Source organism: Eleutherodactylus coqui, chromosome 8, assembly GCF_035609145.1.
Source record: "Eleutherodactylus coqui strain aEleCoq1 chromosome 8, aEleCoq1.hap1, whole genome shotgun sequence".
In the NCBI taxonomy this organism is placed as follows: Eukaryota; Metazoa; Chordata; class Amphibia; order Anura; family Eleutherodactylidae; genus Eleutherodactylus; species Eleutherodactylus coqui.
The window spans coordinates 203734434-203755040 of NC_089844.1; positions in this window are offsets into that span (position 1 = coordinate 203734434).

Consider the following 20607-nt stretch of genomic DNA (forward strand, 5'->3'; position numbering starts at 1 on the left):
ACATCATAATGGAATTTTGCATTATGACATCATAATGGAATTTTGCATTATGACATCATAATGGAATTTTACATTATGACATCATAATGGAATTTTGCATTATGACATCATAATGGAATTTTGCATTATGACATCATAATGGAATTTTACATTATGACATCATAATGTTATTTTGCATTATGACATCATAATGGAATTTTGCATTATGACATCATAATGGAATGTTACATTATGACATCATAATGGAATTTTGCATTATGACATCATAATGGAATGTTACATTATGACATCATAATGGAATTTTGCATTATGACATCATAATGGGATTTTACATTATGACATCATAATGGAATTTTGCATTATGACATCATAATGGAATGTTACATTATGACATCATAATGGAATTTTTTATTATGACATCATAATGGAATTTTGCATTATGACATCATAATGGAATTTTGCATTATGACATCATAATGGAATGTTACATTATGACGTCATAATGGCATTTTGCATTATGACATCATAATGGAATTTTGCATTATGACATCATAATGGAATGTTACATTATGATGTCATAATGGAATTTTGCATTATGACATCATAATGGAATTTTACATTATGACATCATAATGGAATTTTGCATTATGACATCATAATGGAATTTTGCATTATGACATCATAATGGAATTTTACATTATGACATCATAATGGAATTTTGCATTATGACATCATAATGGAATTTTGCATTATGACATCATAATGGAATGTTACATTATGACATCATAATAGAATTTTGCATTATGACATCATAATGGAATTTACATTATGACATCATAATGGAATTTTACATTATGACATCATAATGGAATTTTGCATTATGACGTCATAATGGCATTTTGCATTATGACATCATAATGGAATTTTGCATTATGACATCATAATGGAATGTTACATTATGACATCATAATGGAATTTTGCATTATGACATCATAATGGAATTTTGCATTATGACATCATAATGGAATTTTGCATTATGACATCATAATGGAATTTTACATTATGACATCATAATGGAATTTTGCATTATGACATCATAATGGAATTTTGCATTATGACATCATAATGGAATTTTACATTATGACATCATAATGTTATTTTGCATTATGACATCATAATGGAATTTTGCATTATGACATCATAATGGAATGTTACATTATGACATCATAATGGAATTTTGCATTATGACATCATAATGGAATGTTACATTATGACATCATAATGGAATTTTGCATTATGACATCATAATGGGATTTTACATTATGACATCATAATGGAATTTTGCATTATGACATCATAATGGAATGTTACATTATGACATCATAATGGAATTTTTTATTATGACATCATAATGGAATTTTGCATTATGACATCATAATGGAATTTTGCATTATGACATCATAATGGAATGTTACATTATGACGTCATAATGGCATTTTGCATTATGACATCATAATGGAATTTTGCATTATGACATCATAATGGAATGTTACATTATGATGTCATAATGGAATTTTGCATTATGACATCATAATGGAATTTTACATTATGACATCATAATGGAATTTTGCATTATGACATCATAATGGAATTTTGCATTATGACATCATAATGGAATTTTACATTATGACATCATAATGGAATTTTGCATTATGACATCATAATGGAATTTTGCATTATGACATCATAATGGAATGTTACATTATGACATCATAATAGAATTTTGCATTATGACATCATAATGGAATTTACATTATGACATCATAATGGAATTTTACATTATGACATCATAATGGAATTTTGCATTATGACATCATAATGGAATGTTACATTATGACATCATAATGGAATTTTGCATTATGACATCATAATGGAATGTTACATTATGACATCATAATGGAATTTTGCATTATGACATCATAATGGAATTTTGCATTATGACATCATAATGGAATTTTGCATTATGACATCATAATGGAATTTTACATTATGACATCATAATGGAATTTTGCATTATGACATCATAATGGAATGTTACATTATGACATCATAATGGAATTTTGCATTATGACATCATAATGGAATGTTACATTATGACATCATAATGGAATTTTGCATTATGACATCATAATGGAATGTTACATTATGACATCATAATGGCATTTTGCATTATGACATCATAATGGAATTTTGCATTATGACATCATAATGGAATGTTACATTATGACATCATAATGGAATTTTGCATTATGACATCATAATGGGATTTTACATTATGACATCATAATGGAATTTTGCATTATGACATCATAATGGAATTTTGCATTATGACATCATAATGGAATTTTGCATTATGACATCATAATGGAATTTTGCATTATGACATCATAATGGAATTTTACATTATGACATCATAATGGAATTTTGCATTATGACATCATAATGGAATTTTGCATTATGACATCATAATGGAATGTTACATTATGACATCATAATGGAATTTTGCATTATGACATCATAATGGAATGTTACATTATGACATCATAATAGAATTTTGCATTATGACATCATAATGGAATGTTGCATTATGACATCATAATGGAATGTTACATTATGACATCATAATGGAATTTTGCATTATGACATCATAATGGAATGTTACATTATGACATCATAATGGAATTTTGCATTATGACATCATAATGGAATGTTGCATTATGACATCATAATGGAATTTTGCATTATGACATCATAATGGAATGTTGCATTATGACATCATAATGGAATTTTACATTATGACATCATAATGGAATTTTGCATTATGACATCATAATGGAATTTTGCATTATGACATCATAATGGAATTTTGCATTATGACATCATAATGGAATTTTGCATTATGACATCATAATGGAATTTTGCATTATGACATCATAATGGAATGTTACATTATGACATCATAATGGAATTTTGCATTATGACATCATAATGGAATGTTGCATTATGACATCATAATGGAATTTTGCATTATGACATCATAATGGAATTTTGCATTATGACATCATAATGGAATGTTACATTATGACGTAATAATGGCATTTTGCATTATGACATCATAATGGAATTTTGCATTTTGACATCATAATGGAATGTTACATTATGACATCATAATGGAATTTTGCATTATGACATCATAATGGAATGTTACATTATGACATCATAATAAAATTTTGCATTATGACATCATAATGGAATGATACATTATGACATCATAATGGAATTTTTCATTATGACATCATAATGGGATTTTACATTATGACATCATAATGGAATTTTGCATTATGACATCATAATGGAATTTTACATTATGACATCATAATGGAATTTTACATTATGACATCATAATGGAATTTTGCATTATGACATCATAATGGAATTTTGCATTATGACATCATAATGGAATGTTACATTATGACATCATAATGGAATTTTTTATTATGACATCATAATGGAATTTTGCATTATGACATCATAATGGAATTTTGCATTATGACATCATAATGGAATTTTGCATTATGACATCATAATGGAATTTTGCATCATGACATCATAATGGAATGTTACATTATGACGTCATAATGGCATTTTGCATTATGACATCATAATGGAATTTTGCATTATGACATCATAATGGAATGTTACATTATGATGTCATAATGGAATTTTGCATTATGACATCATAATGGAATTTTACATTATGACATCATAATGGAATTTTGCATTATGACATCATAATGGAATTTTGCATTATGACATCATAATGGAATTTTACATTATGACATCATAATGTTATTTTGCATTATGACATCATAATGGAATTTTGCATTATGACATCATAATGGAATGTTACATTATGACATCATAATGGAATTTTGCATTATGACATCATAATGGAATGTTACATTATGACATCATAATGGAATTTTGCATTATGACATCATAATGGGATTTTACATTATGACATCATAATGGAATTTTGCATTATGACATCATAATGGAATGTTACATTATGACATCATAATGGAATTTTTTATTATGACATCATAATGGAATTTTGCATTATGACATCATAATGGAATTTTGCATTATGACATCATAATGGAATGTTACATTATGACGTCATAATGGCATTTTGCATTATGACATCATAATGGAATTTTGCATTATGACATCATAATGGAATGTTACATTATGATGTCATAATGGAATTTTGCATTATGACATCATAATGGAATTTTACATTATGACATCATAATGGAATTTTGCATTATGACATCATAATGGAATTTTGCATTATGACATCATAATGGAATTTTACATTATGACATCATAATGGAATTTTGCATTATGACATCATAATGGAATTTTGCATTATGACATCATAATGGAATGTTACATTATGACATCATAATAGAATTTTGCATTATGACATCATAATGGAATTTACATTATGACATCATAATGGAATTTTACATTATGACATCATAATGGAATTTTGCATTATGACATCATAATGGAATGTTACATTATGACATCATAATGGAATTTTGCATTATGACATCATAATGGAATGTTACATTATGACATCATAATGGAATTTTGCATTATGACATCATAATGGAATTTTGCATTATGACATCATAATGGAATTTTGCATTATGACATCATAATGGAATTTTACATTATGACATCATAATGGAATTTTGCATTATGACATCATAATGGAATTTTGCATTATGACATCATAATGGAATTTTACATTATGACATCATAATGTTATTTTGCATTATGACATCATAATGGAATTTTGCATTATGACATCATAATGGAATGTTACATTATGACATCATAATGGAATTTTGCATTATGACATCATAATGGAATGTTACATTATGACATCATAATGGAATTTTGCATTATGACATCATAATGGGATTTTACATTATGACATCATAATGGAATTTTGCATTATGACATCATAATGGAATGTTACATTATGACATCATAATGGAATTTTTTATTATGACATCATAATGGAATTTTGCATTATGACATCATAATGGAATTTTGCATTATGACATCATAATGGAATTTTACATTATGACATCATAATGGAATTTTGCATTATGACATCATAATGGAATTTTGCATTATGACATCATAATGGAATGTTACATTATGACATCATAATAGAATTTTGCATTATGACATCATAATGGAATTTACATTATGACATCATAATGGAATTTTACATTATGACATCATAATGGAATTTTGCATTATGACATCATAATGGAATGTTACATTATGACATCATAATGGAATTTTGCATTATGACATCATAATGGAATGTTACATTATGACATCATAATGGAATTTTGCATTATGACATCATAATGGAATTTTGCATTATGACATCATAATGGAATTTTGCATTATGACATCATAATGGAATTTTGCATTATGACATCATAATGGAATTTTGCATTATGACATCATAATGGAATTTTACATTATGACATCATAATGGAATTTTGCATTATGACATCATAATGGAATTTTGCATTATGACATCATAATGGAATTTTACATTATGACATCATAATGTTATTTTGCATTATGACATCATAATGGAATTTTGCATTATGACATCATAATGGAATGTTACATTATGACATCATAATGGAATTTTGCATTATGACATCATAATGGAATGTTACATTATGACATCATAATGGAATTTTGCATTATGACATCATAATGGGATTTTACATTATGACATCATAATGGAATTTTGCATTATGACATCATAATGGAATGTTACATTATGACATCATAATGGAATTTTTTATTATGACATCATAATGGAATTTTACATTATGACATCATAATGGAATTTTACATTATGACATCATAATGGAATTTTGCATTATGACATCATAATGGAATTTTGCATTATGACATCATAATGGAATGTTACATTATGACATCATAATGGAATTTTTTTATTATGACATCATAATGGAATTTTGCATTATGACATCATAATGGAATTTTGCATTATGACATCATAATGGAATTTTGCATTATGACATCATAATGGAATTTTGCATCATGACATCATAATGGAATGTTACATTATGACGTCATAATGGCATTTTGCATTATGACATCATAATGGAATTTTGCATTATGACATCATAATGGAATGTTACATTATGATGTCATAATGGAATTTTGCATTATGACATCATAATGGAATTTTACATTATGACATCATAATGGAATTTTGCATTATGACATCATAATGGAATTTTGCATTATGACATCATAATGGAATTTTACATTATGACATCATAATGTTATTTTGCATTATGACATCATAATGGAATTTTGCATTATGACATCATAATGGAATGTTACATTATGACATCATAATGGAATTTTGCATTATGACATCATAATGGAATGTTACATTATGACATCATAATGGAATTTTGCATTATGACATCATAATGGGATTTTACATTATGACATCATAATGGAATTTTGCATTATGACATCATAATGGAATTTTGCATTATGACATCATAATGGAATGTTACATTATGACATCATAATGGAATGTTACATTATGACATCATAATGGAATTTTGCATTTTGACATCATAATGGAATGTTACATTATGACATCATAATGGAATTTTGCATTATGACATCATAATGGAATGTTACATTATGACGTCATAATGGCATTTTGCATTATGACATCATAATGGAATTTTGCATTATGACATCATAATGGAATGTTACATTATGACGTCATAATGGAATTTTGCATTATGACATCATAATGGAATTTTACATTATGACATCATAATGGAATTTTGCATTATGACATCATAATGGAATTTTGCATTATGACATCATAATGGAATTTTACATTATGACATCATAATGGAATTTTGCATTATGACATCATAATGGAATTTTGCATTATGACATCATAATGGAATGTTACATTATGACATCATAATGGGATTTTTTATTATGACATCATAATGGAATTTTGCATTATGACATCATAATGGAATTTTGCATTATGACATCATAATGGAATGTTACATTATGACGTCATAATGGCATTTTCCATTATGACATCATAATGGAATTTTGCATTATGACATCATAATGGAATGTTACATTATGATGTCATAATGGAATTTTGCATTATGACATCATAATGGAATTTTACATTATGACATCATAATGGAATTTTGCATTATGACATCATAATGGAATTTTGCATTATGACATCATAATGGAATTTTGCATTATGACATCATAATGGAATTTTACATTATGACATCATAATGGAATTTTGCATTATGACATCATAATGGAATTTTGCATTATGACATCATAATGGAATTTTGCATTATGACATCATAATGGAATTTTGCATTATGACATCATAATGGAATTTTTTATTATGACATCATAATGGAATTTTTTATTATGACATCATAATGGAATTTTGCATTATGACATCATAATGGAATTTTGCATTATGACATCATAATGGAATGTTACATTATGACGTCATAATGGCATTTTGCATTATGACATCATAATGGAATTTTGCATTATGACATCATGATGGAATGTTACATTATGATGTCATAATGGAATTTTGCATTATGACATCATAATGGAATTTTACATTATGACATCATAATGGAATTTTGCATTATGACATCATAATGGAATTTTACATTATGACATCATAATGGAATTTTACATTATGACATCATAATGGAATTTTGCATTATGACATCATAATGGAATTTTGCATCATGACATCATAATGGAATGTTACATTATGACGTCATAATGGCATTTTGCATTATGACATCATAATGGAATTTTGCATTATGACATCATAATGGAATGTTACATTATGATGTCATAATGGAATTTTGCATTATGACATCATAATGGAATTTTACATTATGACATCATAATGGAATTTTGCATTATGACATCATAATGGAATTTTGCATTATGACATCATAATGGAATTTTGCATTATGACATCATAATGGAATTTTGCATTATGACATCATAATGGAATTTTGCATTATGACATCATAATGGAATGTTACATTATGACATCATAATGGAATTTTGCATTATGACATCATAATGGAATGTTACATTATGACATCATAATAGAATTTTGCATTATGACATCATAATGGAATTTACATTATGACATCATAATGGAATTTTACATTATGACATCATAATGGAATTTTGCATTATGACATCATAATGGAATGTTACATTATGACATCATAATGGAATTTTGCATTATGACATCATAATGGAATGTTACATTATGACATCATAATGGAATTTTGCATTATGACATCATAATGGAATGTTACATTATGACATCATAATGGAATTTTGCATTATGACATCATAATGGAATGTTACATTATGACATCATAATGGCATTTTGCATTATGACATCATAATGGAATTTTGCATTATGACATCATAATGGAATGTTACATTATGACATCATAATGGAATTTTGCAATATGACATCATAATGGGATTTTACATTATGACATCATAATGGAATTCTGCATTATGACATCATAATGGAATTTTGCATTATGACATCATAATGGAATGTTACATTATGACATCATAATGGAATTTTGCATTATGACATCATAATGGAATGTTACATTATGACATCATAATGGAATTTTGCATTATGACATCATAATGGAATGTTACATTATGACATCATAATGGAGTTTTGCATTATGACATCATAATGGAATTTTACATTATGACATCATAATGGAATTTTGCATTATGACATCATAATGGAATTTTGCATTATGACATCATAATGGAATGTTACATTATGACATCATAATGGAATTTTGCATTATGACATCATAATGGAATTTTGCATTATGACATCATAATGGAATGTTACATTATGACGTCATAATGGCATTTTGCATTATGACATCATAATGGAATTTTGCATTAAGACATCATAATGGAATGTTACATTATGACATCATAATAAAATTTTGCATTATGACATCATAATGGAATGATACATTATGACATCATAATGGAATTTTTCATTATGACATCATAATGGGATTTTACATTATGACATCATAATGGAATTTTGCATTATGACATCATAATGGAATTTTACATTATGACATCATAATGGAATTTTACATTATGACATCATAATGGAATTTTGCATTATGACATCATAATGGAATTTTGCATTATGACATCATAATGGAATGTTACATTATGACATCATAATGGAATTTTTTATTATGACATCATAATGGAATTTTGCATTATGACATCATAATGGAATTTTGCATTATGACATCATAATGGAATGTTACATTATGACGTCATAATGACATTTTGCATTATGACATCATAATGGAATTTTGCATTATGACATCATAATGGAATGTTACATTATGATGTCATAATGGAATTTTGCATTATGACATCATAATGGAATTTTACATTATGACATCATAATGGAATTTTGCATTATGACATCATAATGGAATTTTGCATTATGACATCATAATGGAATTTTACATTATGACATCATAATGGAATTTTGCATTATGACATCATAATGGAATTTTGCATTATGACATCATAATGGAATTTTGCATTATGACATCATAATGGAATTTTGCATTATGACATCATAATGGAATGTTACATTATGACATCATAATGGAATTTTTTATTATGACATCATAATGGAATTTTGCATTATGACATCATAATGGAATTTTGCATTATGACATCATAATGGATTTTTGCATTATGACATCATAATGGAATGTTACATTATGACGTCATAATGGCATTTTGCATTATGACATCATAATGGAATTTTACATTATGACATCATAATGGAATTTTGCATTATGACATCATAATGGAATGTTACATTATGACATCATAATGGAATGTTACATTATGACATCATAATGGAATTTTGCATTATGACATCATAATGGAATGTTACATTATGACATCATAATGGCATTTTGCATTATGACATCATAATGGAATTTTGCATTATGACATCATAATGGAATGTTACATTATGACATCATAATGGAATTTTGCATGATGACATCATAATGGGATTTTACATTATGACATCATAATGGAATTTTGCATTATGACATCATAATGGAATTTTGCATTATGACATCATAATGGAATTTTGCATTATGACATCATAATGGAATTTTGCATTATGACATCATAATGCAATTTTGCATTATGACATCATAATGGAATTTTGCATTATGACATCATAATGGAATTTTGCATTATGCCATCATAATGGAATTTTGCATTATGACATTATAATGGAATTTTACATTATGACATCATAATGGAATGATACATTATGACATCATAATGGAATTTTTCATTATGACATCATAATGGGATTTTACATTATGACATCATAATGGAATTTTGCATTATGACATCATAATGCAATTTTGCATTATGACATCATAATGGAATGTTACATTATGACATCATAATGGAATTTTTTATTATGACATCATAATGGAATTTTGCATTATGACATCATAATGGAATTTTGCATTATGACATCATAATGGAATTTTGCATTATGACATCATAATGGAATTTTGCATCATGACATCATAATGGAATGTTACATTATGACGTCATAATGGCATTTTGCATTATGACATCATAATGGAATTTTGCATTATGACATCATAATGGAATGTTACATTATGATGTCATAATGGAATTTTGCATTATGACATCATAATGGAATTTTGCATTATGACATCATAATGGAATTTTACATTATGACATCATAATGGAATTTTGCATTATGACATCATAATGGAATTTTGCATTATGACATCATAATGGAATGTTACATTATGACATCATAATGGAATTTTGCATTATGACATCATAATGGAATGTTACATTATGACATCATAATAGAATTTTGCATTATGACATCATAATGGAATTTACATTATGACATCATAATGGAATTTTACATTATGACATCATAATGGAATTTTGCATTATGACATCATAATGGAATGTTACATTATGACATCATAATGGAATTTTGCATTATGACATCATAATGGAATGTTACATTATGACATCATAATGGAATTTTGCATTATGACATCATAATGGAATGTTACATTATGACATCATAATGGCATTTTGCATTATGACATCATAATGGAATTTTGCATTATGACATCATAATGGAATGTTACATTATGCCATCATAATGGAATTTTGCATTATGACATCATAATGGGATTTTACATTATGACATCATAATGGAATTTTGCATTATGACATCATAATGGAATTTTGCATTATGACATCATAATGGAATGTTACATTATGACATCATAATGGAATTTTGCATTATGACATCATAATGGAATGTTACATTATGACATCATAATGGAATTTTGCATTATGACATCATAATGGAATGTTACATTATGACATCATAATGGAGTTTTGCATTATGACATCATAATGGAATTTTACATTATGACATCATAATGGAATTTTGCATTATGACATCATAATGGAATTTTGCATTATGACATCATAATGGAATGTTACATTATGACATCATAATGGAATTTTACATTATGACATCATAATGGAATTTTGCATTATGACATCATAATGGAATTTTGCATTATGACATCATAATGGAATTTTTAATTATGACATCATAATGGAATTTTACATTATGACATCATAATGGAATTTTGCATCATGACATCATAATGGAATTTTTCATTATGACATCATAATGGAATTTTACATTATGACATCATAATGGAGCTTTGCATTATGACATCATAATGGAATTTTTCATTATGACATCATAATGGGATTTTACATTATGACATCATAATGGAATTTTGCATTATGACATCATAATGGAATTTTGCATTATGACATCATAATGGAATGTTACATTATGACGTCATAATGGCATTTTGCATTATGACATCATAATGGAATTTTGCATTAAGACATCATAATGGAATGTTACATTATGACATCATAATAAAATTTTGCATTATGACATCATAATGGAATGATACATTATGACATCATAATGGAATTTTTCATTATGACATCATAATGGGATTTTACATTATGACATCATAATGGAATTTTGCATTATGACATCATAATGGAATTTTACATTATGACATCATAATGGAATTTTACATTATGACATCATAATGGAATTTTGCATTATGACATCATAATGGAATTTTACATTATGACATCATAATGGAATTTTGCATTATGACATCATAATGGAATTTTGCATTATGACATCATAATGGAATTTTGCATTATGACATCATAATGGAATTTTGCATTATGACATCATAATGGAATTTTGCATTATGACATCATAATGGAATGTTACATTATGACATCATAATGGAATTTTTTATTATGACATCATAATGGAATTTTGCATTATGACATCATAATGGAATTTTGCATTATGACATCATAATGGATTTTTGCATTATGACATCATAATGGAATGTTACATTATGACGTCATAATGGCATTTTGCATTATGACATCATAATGGAATTTTACATTATGACATCATAATGGAATTTTGCATTATGACATCATAATGGAATGTTACATTATGACATCATAATGGAATGTTACATTATGACATCATAATGGAATTTTGCATTATGACATCATAATGGAATGTTACATTATGACATCATAATGGCATTTTGCATTATGACATCATAATGGAATTTTGCATTATGACATCATAATGGAATGTTACATTATGACATCATAATGGAATTTTGCATGATGACATCATAATGGGATTTTACATTATGACATCATAATGGAATTTTGCATTATGACATCATAATGGAATTTTGCATTATGACATCATAATGGAATTTTGCATTATGACATCATAATGGAATTTTGCATTATGACATCATAATGCAATTTTGCATTATGACATCATAATGGAATTTTGCATTATGACATCATAATGGAATTTTGCATTATGCCATCATAATGGAATTTTGCATTATGACATTATAATGGAATTTTACATTATGACATCATAATGGAATGATACATTATGACATCATAATGGAATTTTTCATTATGACATCATAATGGGATTTTACATTATGACATCATAATGGAATTTTGCATTATGACATCATAATGGAATTTTACATTATGACATCATAATGGAATTTTACATTATGACATCATAATGGAATTTTGCATTATGACATCATAATGCAATTTTGCATTATGACATCATAATGGAATGTTACATTATGACATCATAATGGAATTTTTTATTATGACATCATAATGGAATTTTGCATTATGACATCATAATGGAATTTTGCATTATGACATCATAATGGAATTTTGCATTATGACATCATAATGGAATTTTGCATCATGACATCATAATGGAATGTTACATTATGACGTCATAATGGCATTTTGCATTATGACATCATAATGGAATTTTGCATTATGACATCATAATGGAATGTTACATTATGATGTCATAATGGAATTTTGCATTATGACATCATAATGGAATTTTGCATTATGACATCATAATGGAATTTTACATTATGACATCATAATGGAATTTTGCATTATGACATCATAATGGAATTTTGCATTATGACATCATAATGGAATGTTACATTATGACATCATAATGGAATTTTGCATTATGACATCATAATGGAATGTTACATTATGACATCATAATAGAATTTTGCATTATGACATCATAATGGAATTTACATTATGACATCATAATGGAATTTTACATTATGACATCATAATGGAATTTTGCATTATGACATCATAATGGAATGTTACATTATGACATCATAATGGAATTTTGCATTATGACATCATAATGGAATGTTACATTATGACATCATAATGGAATTTTGCATTATGACATCATAATGGAATGTTACATTATGACATCATAATGGAGTTTTGCATTATGACATCATAATGGAATTTTACATTATGACATCATAATGGAATTTTGCATTATGACATCATAATGGAATTTTGCATTATGACATCATAATGGAATGTTACATTATGACATCATAATGGAATTTTACATTATGACATCATAATGGAATTTTGCATTATGACATCATAATGGAATTTTGCATTATGACATCATAATGGAATGTTACATTATGACATCATAATGGCATTTTGCATTATGACATCATAATGGAATTTTGCATTATGACATCATAATGGAATGTTACATTATGCCATCATAATGGAATTTTGCATTATGACATCATAATGGGATTTTACATTATGACATCATAATGGAATTTTGCATTATGACATCATAATGGAATTTTGCATTATGACATCATAATGGAATGTTACATTATGACATCATAATGGCATTTTGCATTATGACATCATAATGGAATTTTGCATTATGACATCATAATGGAATGTTACATTATGCCATCATAATGGAATTTTGCATTATGACATCATAATGGGATTTTACATTATGACATCATAATGGAATTTTGCATTATGACATCATAATGGAATTTTGCATTATGACATCATAATGGAATGTTACATTATGACATCATAATGGAATTTTGCATTATGACATCATAATGGAATGTTACATTATGACATCATAATGGAATTTTGCATTATGACATCATAATGGAATGTTACATTATGACATCATAATGGAGTTTTGCATTATGACATCATAATGGAATTTTACATTATGACATCATAATGGAATTTTGCATTATGACATCATAATGGAATTTTGCATTATGACATCATAATGGAATGTTACATTATGACATCATAATGGAATTTTACATTATGACATCATAATGGAATTTTACATTATGACATCATAATGGAATTTTGCATTATGACATCATAATGGAATTTTGCATTATGACATCATAATGGAATGTTACATTATGACATCATAATGGAATTTTACATTATGACATCATAATGGAATTTTGCATTATGACATCATAATGGAATTTTGCATTATGACATCATAATGGAATGTTACATTATGACATCATAATGGAATTTTTTATTATGACATCATAATGGAATTTTGCATTATGACATCATAATGGAATTTTGCATTATGACATCATAATGGAATGTTACATTATGACGTCATAATGGCATTTTGCATTATGACATCATAATGGAATTTTGCATTATGACATCATAATGGAATGTTACATTATGACGTCATAATGGAATTTTGCATTATGACATCATAATGGAATTTTACATTATGACATCATAATGGAATTTTGCATTATGACATCATAATGGAATTTTGCATTATGACATCATAATGGAATTTTACATTATGACATCATAATGGAATTTTGCATTATGACATCATAATGGAATTTTGCATTATGACATCATAATGGAATGTTACATTATGACGTCATAATGGCATTTTGCATTATGACATCATAATGGAATTTTGCATTAAGACATCATAATGGAATGTTACATTATGACATCATAATAAAATTTTGCATTATGACATCATAATGGAATGATACATTATGACATCATAATGGAATTTTTCATTATGACATCATAATGGGATTTTACATTATGACATCATAATGGAATTTTGCATTATGACATCATAATGGAATTTTACATTATGACATCATAATGGAATTTTACATTATGACATCATAATGGAATTTTGCATTATGACATCATAATGGAATTTTACATTATGACATCATAATGGAATTTTGCATTATGACATCATAATGGAATTTTGCATTATGACATCATAATGGAATTTTGCATTATGACATCATAATGGAATTTTGCATTATGACATCATAATGGAATTTTGCATTATGACATCATAATGGAATGTTACATTATGACATCATAATGGAATTTTTTATTATGACATCATAATGGAATTTTGCATTATGACATCATAATGGAATTTTGCATTATGACATCATAATGGATTTTTGCATTATGACATCATAATGGAATGTTACATTATGACGTCATAATGGCATTTTGCATTATGACATCATAATGGAATTTTACATTATGACATCATAATGGAATTTTGCATTATGACATCATAATGGAATGTTACATTATGACATCATAATGGAATGTTACATTATGACATCATAATGGAATTTTGCATTATGACATCATAATGGAATGTTACATTATGACATCATAATGGCATTTTGCATTATGACATCATAATGGAATTTTGCATTATGACATCATAATGGAATGTTACATTATGACATCATAATGGAATTTTGCATGATGACATCATAATGGGATTTTACATTATGACATCATAATGGAATTTTGCATTATGACATCATAATGGAATTTTGCATTATGACATCATAATGGAATTTTGCATTATGACATCATAATGGAATTTTGCATTATGACATCATAATGCAATTTTGCATTATGACATCATAATGGAATTTTGCATTATGACATCATAATGGAATTTTGCATTATGCCATCATAATGGAATTTTGCATTATGACATTATAATGGAATTTTACATTATGACATCATAATGGAATGATACATTATGACATCATAATGGAATTTTTCATTATGACATCATAATGGGATTTTACATTATGACATCATAATGGAATTTTGCATTATGACATCATAATGGAATTTTACATTATGACATCATAATGGAATTTTACATTATGACATCATAATGGAATTTTGCATTATGACATCATAATGCAATTTTGCATTATGACATCATAATGGAATGTTACATTATGACATCATAATGGAATTTTTTATTATGACATCATAATGGAATTTTGCATTATGACATCATAATGGAATTTTGCATTATGACATCATAATGGAATTTTGCATTATGACATCATAATGGAATTTTGCATCATGACATCATAATGGAATGTTACATTATGACGTCATAATGGCATTTTGCATTATGACATCATAATGGAATTTTGCATTATGACATCATAATGGAATGTTACATTATGATGTCATAATGGAATTTTGCATTATGACATCATAATGGAATTTTGCATTATGACATCATAATGGAATTTTACATTATGACATCATAATGGAATTTTGCATTATGACATCATAATGGAATTTTGCATTATGACATCATAATGGAATGTTACATTATGACATCATAATGGAATTTTGCATTATGACATCATAATGGAATGTTACATTATGACATCATAATAGAATTTTGCATTATGACATCATAATGGAATTTACATTATGACATCATAATGGAATTTTACATTATGACATCATAATGGAATTTTGCATTATGACATCATAATGGAATGTTACATTATGACATCATAATGGAATTTTGCATTATGACATCATAATGGAATGTTACATTATGACATCATAATGGAATTTTGCATTATGACATCATAATGGAATGTTACATTATGACATCATAATGGCATTTTGCATTATGACATCATAATGGAATTTTGCATTATGACATCATAATGGAATGTTACATTATGCCATCATAATGGAATTTTGCATTATGACATCATAATGGGATTTTACATTATGACATCATAATGGAATTTTGCATTATGACATCATAATGGAATTTTGCATTATGACATCATAATGGAATGTTACATTATGACATCATAATGGAATTTTGCATTATGACATCATAATGGAATGTTACATTATGACATCATAATGGAATTTTGCATTATGACATCATAATGGAATGTTACATTATGACATCATAATGGAGTTTTGCATTATGACATCAAAATGGAATTTTACATTATGACATCATAATGGAATTTTGCATTATGACATCATAATGGAATTTTGCATTATGACATCATAATGGAATGTTACATTATGACATCATAATGGAATTTTACATTATGACATCATAATGGAATTTTGCATTATGACATCATAATGGAATTTTGCATTATGACATCATAATGGAATTTTTAATTATGACATCATAATGGAATTTTACATTATGACATCATAATGGAATTTTGCATCATGACATCATAATGGAATTTTTCATTATGACATCATAATGGAATTTTACATTATGACATCATAATGGAGCTTTGCATTATGACATCATAATGGAATTTTTCATTATGACATCATAATGGGATTTTACATTATGACATCATAATGGAATTTTGCATTATGACATCATAATGGAATTTTGCATTATGACATCATAATGGAATGTTACATTATGACGTCATAATGGCATTTTGCATTATGACATCATAATGGAATTTTGCATTAAGACATCATAATGGAATGTTACATTATGACATCATAATAAAATTTTGCATTATGACATCATAATGGAATGATACATTATGACATCATAATGGAATTTTTCATTATGACATCATAATGGGATTTTACATTATGACATCATAATGGAATTTTGCATTATGACATCATAATGGAATTTTACATTATGACATCATAATGGAATTTTACATTATGACATCATAATGGAATTTTGCATTATGACATCATAATGGAATTTTACATTATGACATCATAATGGAATTTTGCATTATGACATCATAATGGAATTTTGCATTATGACATCATAATGGAATGTTACATTATGACATCATAATGGAATTTTTTATTATGACATCATAATGGAATTTTGCATTATGACATCATAATGGAATTTTGCATTATGACATCATAATGGAATGTAACATTATGACGTCATAATGGCATTTTGCATTATGACATCATAATGGAATTTTGCATTATGACATCATAATGGAATGTTACATTATGACGTCATAATGGAATTTTGCATTATGACATCATAATGGAATTTTACATTATGACATCATAATGGAATTTTGCATTATGACATCATAATGGAATTTTGCATTATGACATCATAATGGAATTTTACATTATGACATCATAATGGAATTTTGCATTATGACATCATAATGGAATTTTGCATTATGACATCATAATGGAATGTTACATTATGACATCATAATGGAATTTTGCATTATGACATCATAATGGAATGTTACATTATGACATCATAATAGAATTTTGCATTATGACATCATAATGGAATTTTGCATTATGACATCATAATGGAATGTTACATTATGACATCATAATGGAATTTTGCATTATGACATCATAATGGAATGTTACATTATGACATCATAATGGCATTTTGCATTATGACATCATAATGGAATTTTGCATTATGACATCATAATGGAATGTTACATTATGACATCATAATGGAATTTTGCATTATGACATCATAATGGGATTTTACATTATGACATCATAATGGAATTTTGCATTATGACATCATAATGGAATTTTGCATTATGACATCATAATGGAATTTTGCATTATGACATCATAATGGAATTTTGCATTATGACATCATAATGGAATTTTGCATTATGACATCATAATGGAATGTTACATTATGACATCATAATGGAATTTTGCATTATGACATCATAATGGAATGTTACATTATGACATCATAATAGAATTTTGCATTATGACATCATAATGGAATGTTGCATTATGACATCATAATGGAATTTTACATTATGACATCATAATGGAATATTGCATTATGACATCATAATGGAATTTTGCATTATGACATCATAATGGAATTTTGCATTATGACATCATAATGGAATGTTGCATTATGACATCATAATGGAATTTTACATTATGACATCATAATGGAATATTGCATTATGACATCATAATGGAATGTTACTTTATGACATCATAATGGAATTTTGCATTATGACATCATAATGGAATGTTACATTATGACATCATAATGGAATTTTGCATTATGACATCATAATGGAATGTTGCATTATGACATCATAATGGAATTTTGCATTATGACATCATAATGGAATGTTGCATTATGACATCATAATGGAATTTTACATTATGACATCATAATGGAATTTTGCATTATGACATCATAATGGAATTTTGCATTATGACATCATAATGGAATTTTGCATTATGACATCATAATGGAATTTTACAGTATGACATCATAATGGAATTTTGCATTATGACATCATAATGGAATTTTACAGTATGACATCATAATGGAATTTTGCATTATGACATCATAATGGAATTTTTAAT